We start from the raw sequence: 7019 nt of genomic DNA, 5'->3' as shown, positions 1-7019 counted from the left end.
TTATTTGAACCTGTGAATGCTTTCTGCTTTGCCGGTGCTCATTTGCGAGGGAGGTGTGGGCTGCTGCAGGCACAGTTATATAAACAAATGCCCATATATGCCATTGTAACAGAGAAAAAAAAAGTTTTGAGGAAACACCACTGCACCTCTCTACCTTTCGCCTCCGCACTCTGTTCCACATGAGCCAGGACAGCCCTCTTACTACACAAGTATTTCGGAGGCGAGCAGACCGCATGGGCCCAGAAAAAGCATCACGCCCAAACAGAGGCAAATCCCCACATACAGGTGACTCACAGGATGCAGTTTTCTCAAGGAACCAGGTGATTTTTTAAAAAAAAATGGTGGTTTGATTGTACTTTAAGACCTACAACAGGGTACATTTACAACTCTTTCAAAGATCACAGCAGTGTCAGAAAGGTATTTATTTCTACCCAATTTCAGCCATTTCAGCTTTGCACCTGTGTTGACTAAGCCCAGCTTTAGCTACAAGAAAAATGACTAACGTTATTTCCCATGCTCAGCTCCTGGTTTGCCTTCATGGACCAGCAGCTATGAAGGTATCTGAACCCTAGATGGTGCTGTTTTTAGATGAAGCTGCAGCATGTTGTGTTGGCCTCCTGTTCATGTCTAAACCAGGAGAACACAGAGCTGGGCTTCTGCATTAGCAAATCTCAAATTATATAAACAAATACTAAAAAATGAGTAAATATGGAAATAAAGGAAAGATTTGGAAAACCGGTTACTACTTGACATCCATGTACATTACATACACTGCAAAAATTTGGATGAAACTGGAGGGACAGACACTAAAGATGCTTTAGACTTTTTGTCCCTGTTACTCTTTAGCAGCTGAAGTCTCAGTGCTTACATTGATCGTTCAGTCTGAAATGTGCTCAGCTGCAGTCTGCTTGAAAGAAGAACATCTCATGTATCCTACAGGTACTTGCATAACAAGACAGCTGTGCCCGTGTGCTGAGGCTTTTTGCCACGTACAATTAGCGTATTTGCTGAGACTCTAACTAAATAAGATGCTGCACAAATGATCTGCTTCATGCTGCACATTTGCTGTAGCTTTAATACTCCTGACAGCTTGAAAGAAAGGCAATGAACAACACAGAATAGGAGATACAAATGTTTTTATTTGCTTTTCCTTTTTCACAGTGGAGAGCAAAAGTAGGACACAGACACAGTAGAGGGTGAAAAAAGGATACGGTGGATTGGTCCTCGTCCAAAACCAATTACCATGACCTGGGCTTGCAAATCACCCCTCACAAAGCAGACAGCACACCACTCTGTTAAAGAGGTCTACATCCTGTGGACGCTACAACACAGATGAACTACTGCAGTTCATCTTTTCTCAAACTCACCTGAATCACCTGGAAAAGTTGTGGAAAGAGTGCATTTACAGAACAGAACAAAACAAAATAAAAACCCCACAATGCTTAGTGCCTGAGAGTAAACAGTTCAGCAAATGCTGTAGTTCCTATTGTAAAAGAAAAAAATAAATAAAACACAACTATAGCAGAAACAAATCCAAAACTACATGTACAGAATTTGGTAATCTGCTATATGATACAGATAAATAACTCATAGAACACTTTCCTAACCAGGGTGTTTAATCTTAATCTGGAGGTTTCATAAATAAATATTTTCATATTTTCATCCGGTAAAACAAAGTTGATCCCATTCATCTGGCACATGTGTAAACTAACTTTTAAATTGATTTTGTGTACTTTTTGGCCTTTATTCTGAACAGAATGGTAGAGTAAAGAGAGAGAGCAAAGGGAAATAGCCCATGGCAGACCTGAACTGGGACCCCTGGAGAAGCCTTTTTAGCATATGTGCAGGCCGCCCGTTCGACCCGGTGAGCCGTACTGGCACCCGGTGTGAATTCACTTTTAAAAGTCAGCCAGATATGCAGTTCTTAGTTTTTTCTTTTTGCGTATGTGTGGTTTTGGCCAAAGTAGCTTGAAACAAAAGGCAAAAACAGAAATCCTGGTGGGTGTCTGCTGGCATGAGCAAGGCAGGCCTCCAACAGCTATGCTTGGCGTGGATTTGAAATTCTGCTAAAGTAGCTTTAATGATATTTTTGATGCTCAACTTGCTCTTAAAATCACTGGAAGATAGCTTTTATTTCAAATCTTGGTTAAAAGTTACACACACATACATGTATAAAACCCCAAAATGAGCAGTTTTGCTGTAAAAAACACGTCTTTACACTCGCAGTGTGGCATAATTTCCCTCTAAGTGACCACCTACTTGCCTACTTCCCCATCATTGTTTATCTACTGCCACTTTATGTGTACTGATAATTAAAGTAATGGTTTCAATTACTTGTTATTAGTGGGAATACTGATAAGAGCTGCCCGGAAAGTGAAAGAAAGCAAAATGTGAGGGAAAACATCTACAAATAAAAGAGATTGTACTTGATATAATACGTGGGAATTTGCATTTAAACATGAAAATTGAATTTTTTTTCAGACAATGACCTACTTTCAGTGACAAAAGGAGACCCCTTTACAACTAAACCTGAGAAAAAGTGAGAAAAGAATATCTTCAAAGGTGTCTTTCATGCCACACTTTCACTCTTCTCGCCATGTGCCAGTCAGACTTTTGCTGCTCATCATTTTTCTCGCCTTCTTCTTTGTTTTCATCCTTCAAACACTGATTGACAAGAGAGCAACAACTGCCGCTGTCAGTCAGTGGACACATCTGTACTTTTTCTACCACTTATCCAATTTAGGGTTGCAGCAATCACAGGGCAAGAGGCGGGGTGCACCCCTGACTGGTCACCATAGTGAGTGGACACGTTTCAAAGCTAATCTTGTGTTTGATGGCAGGGTGTTAACCTCACATCCCTTTCTCTAAAGCGCATCACAAACTCACTGAACCTCTATAAAACATAGCTTTAAAATGTCAAAAGCTGCTACACTCACACACAAACCATAACTCACCTTTAGAGCGGGGAAAAAACTGTACGATGTACCAGGACATACTGTGCCGCACGGACAATAAGTGGCAGCATGAAAATAAACACAAGCTGGCTGTTGTTGTTTGGGTGATCTACCTTATATAACGTCATATTATTGTTATTTTGATTTGGTCAGCCCCCCCACTGGTAGCTCTGTAGTCGTAAGAGCATAATCTCATTAGATATTGCACTACACACACACACGGACACACACACACACACACACACACACACACACACACACACACACACACACACACACACACACACACACACACACACACACACACACAGAGGTCATAGAGGAAGATTGAAGTTCAGGAAAGATTATGTACTAGAAAATTAAATACGCACTGTTTATTTAACCAAGGCAACAATCTTCCCCCAACCTTAACCAAATAAACTAATTAAAGTTTCCACACAATTTCAGTAACATATCCTGGATGGCAGGATGGTAGATAAATACTTTTTTAAGAGACAAGGTTGAGAGGAAGGAAGATTATGAAGGAACGTTTTAAAGGTCTCAAGGTACTTACAGTTCACACTCAACCACACTAAGATGGTCTCACTCCTCACAATCAATATCCCTCAGGGCTCATCAACTGGTCATTAACTCCCCCATTGTGTCCACTTCCCGTTTTTCACTGCAACGGCTGAGCGTACTGGGTGGCAGTAGAATCGTTTTAGAGATCAATTTGGAGACAGAGAATAAAAAATTGACTTGAGAGAGAAAATTGACCCCCCCCCCCCCCCCCCCCCCCTTTAACATTTAGCGCATGCTGAATTGAACCCCCTAGATTTTTCTGAAGAGCAGCAAAATCACCCTGCCTGTCCCCGTGTCAAACCGAGGTGGACAGGCAGGGCGTGCACCCAAGAAAACTGTGTGTTTGTGTTGGTTCATACCAACAAAATGAATGATATGCATGGAACATAATGTTCACTTTGATCCAGTGGAAGCTTTCCCGCTGTTCATGACTTTCTCAGCGACAACAATTACAGCGAGCTAACAGCACGCACCGAACTGTTCTTTGTCATCGTCACGTCTGTGAAAGAGCCAAGATTCATTATGCACTGATAGGGCAGGTGGTGTGAATTTAATAAACACCAGGGAGAGAGCGCGAAAGAGATGTAGGCATGCAGGAGAATGACTCACAGGAGTTTCGTTACACTGAGTGCCAGAGGAAGGCCTCTTCACAACAGGTCCCCTCAGAGGAAACAGATTTGGCTGCAGGAAAGACATACATGGTGTTACCTGTGGATGAGTAGTGCGGTGAATCCCAAACAAGTAGAGAGAGGATGAAAAACCTGGATAATACAAAAGCCAGGCTGGCCTTGAGGGTCTGACTCATTTCTTGCTTAGCTGCTGAAAAGAGTGACATAAATGTAGAGGAATCAAAGCGACACTGACATAACATTTCTCATTTACCTTGTAAATCTGTAACTAACCACATCAGAAAAAGTCAAGAATGTACAGAAACTAAAGAAACTGTAAGTAGCTTTAAAGGGACGGTTTTAGGACAGATGCAACCTTGCTCATGCCAATCCATTAAATATAAGACGACAGTCATCGGACAGTTTGCTGAGCTTTCCATGAAGAGACAGACTCATATGGCATATACTCATCAGCCACTATTAGGTACACGTGTCTTAATTCTTTGTGGCATAAACTCAACAGGATCAGGTCACATGAGTGCAATGAACTCCCTGAAACACGTTTGACATGATTTAAGCTTTGTGACATGGTACATGTTCCTTCTGGAAGCAGCCATCAGAAGATGGGTACACTGTGGTCATAAAGGGATGGACACGGTCAACAACAATACTCAGCCAGGCTGTGGTCTATAAATGATGTTCGATTGGAACTAAAGGGCTCAAAGTGTGCCAAGAAAATATTCCCCACACCATTACACCACCAGCACCACCAGCCTGAACATCGATGTAAGACAGAAGGGACCCATGCTTTCATGTTGTTTACACCAAATTCTGACCCTCATTAGACCAGGCGACATTTTCACAGTCTTCCAATTTTGGTGAGCCCGTGCAGATTATAGCCTCAGTGTCCTGTTCCTAAATGAAAAGAAGTGATACAGCGTGTGGTCTTCTGCTGCTGTAGCCAATTTGATTTAAGCTTCATGTTGTGTGTTCAGAGATGCTTTTCTGCATACTGTAGTTGTCCACTGTTGCCATCCTGTCAGGCTGAATTAAATTAAAATGAATTCTATTTATACAGCACCAAATCAGGACAATATAAAACACCTTGCGGGGACTGTTGTTTTCTAATCCCATATAACTGAAATGAAATGAATTCAGCTGACTTGAAAAGTCTAATCATTTTCCTCTGACCTCTGGTATCAACAGAACATTTTTATCCAGAGAACTGCCGCTCACTGGATGTTTTCTCTTTTTTAGATCATTCTCTGTAAACCCCAGAGATGGTTGTGTGGGAAAATCCCAGCAGATCAGCATTTTCTGAAATACTCAGACCAGCCTGTCTGGCATCAACAACCATGCCATGTTCAAACTCACTAAAATCGCCTTTCCTCCCTATTCTGATGCTCAATTTGAACTTCAGCAAATTTGAATTTCAGTCTACATGCCTAAATGCATTGAGTTGCTGCCATGTAACTGGTCGACTAGACTTTTTCAATAACAAGCATTAATTAAGTGACTGGTCAGTGTAATGTTTACATGATTTAAAATTAGTATGATCCTTTTACATGACACACATTTATGCCTCTGTGAAACATATTTTGAGAAGTTCAAGTTCTATCAGACAAACGAGAAAATGTGAGAATGTATTTTATCTTAAAATGTCAAATCTTTCCTTTGTAGATCATTTTCTCGAGTTAAAAGAGTTCAAGAGTCTTACGCAAACCTGAAAAGAGAGTTTTACGTAACATGAACATCGCACTTCACATTTGGCATTTCATAAGATTATTTCCATCTTATTAACTCTCTCCAGTTTACAGTTTGTTCTCAAGAAAGTAAAAATACTCAAAGGAAGGCGCAATGGCAGCCTAAAAATATTACAGACATATCAAGATTCAAATGTGGTAAGAATGCCATTAATGAGTTTTCCCACACAGCTCCATGTCTCTATGGGTGGCTACCTGCAGATCAAACATTAAAACCGGCCCCCCGTGCTGCTTGGCTTTCATACAGTGAAAAAACACATATCACACCTTTATCACTGTCTTCAAAGTGCATCTCCTGTTTAAACGAATATAACTGGATTACAGTTGGAACACAATGTCATGGACTAATGAGTGCATAATCTGTCCCTGTCACAGCCGTGTAATTTTCCTGGTTCTTATATGGTTAACATTTGTTACTGCTAACATTTCGGTAAAATCCTGTCTCCTCACACAGAGAGATAAACAGCTCTGTCTTAAAGGGGATTATACTCCTTCTCTCCCAAATGAGGGGTCCACAGACTTGAATTATAGACTTGAATTACTCTAAGCTGTGTAAAAAGTGTTGCAACAGTTTTAATTGTGCAACACTTACTGGCAGTATTTGTTTACTTTATACATTTACTTCATTTTTCTCCCTACTCCCTATCACAGAGGCATAAATTTAGTCTATAACCTGAATGTTTCCATTAACCTTTCTGTCTGTAGCATGGCTATTAGCATGATAAAAGAAAAGGTTAGTCATGGACCAGAGTGGGTATTTTGACTGCTTTGTTTGAAAGTCTCAGGAACTTCTAGATAAATTGGCATAAAATTTGGTCCAGATAATCTGAAGAGCAATGGCTTATTTATTTATTTATTTTGTATATTTGCTAATTGCAACCTCTGGGGTGGAAAAATGAAGCAAAAAATGTGAGTGGTGTTTGATTCTTGCTTAGCATGTGATTGTACAAAAAACACTTTTTGGAGTCAGCTTTTCAGTTTCTTCAGTAAATGCATTTTATTTCTAAGCACTCAATTGTAATATCACTGTGAACAACATATTCACAGCGCCTCTAGGACGACATAAGGTTAGTATATTGCAGTCTGTGCATTTGAAAGATGTGCCGTTGCATGTATAATGCAGTAAAAGTAAA

Source organism: Pelmatolapia mariae, linkage group LG22, assembly GCF_036321145.2.
Source record: "Pelmatolapia mariae isolate MD_Pm_ZW linkage group LG22, Pm_UMD_F_2, whole genome shotgun sequence".
Classification (NCBI taxonomy): Eukaryota; Metazoa; Chordata; class Actinopteri; order Cichliformes; family Cichlidae; genus Pelmatolapia; species Pelmatolapia mariae.
The sequence above is the reverse complement of the archived record's forward strand: the minus strand, read 5'-3'. Positions refer to the sequence as shown.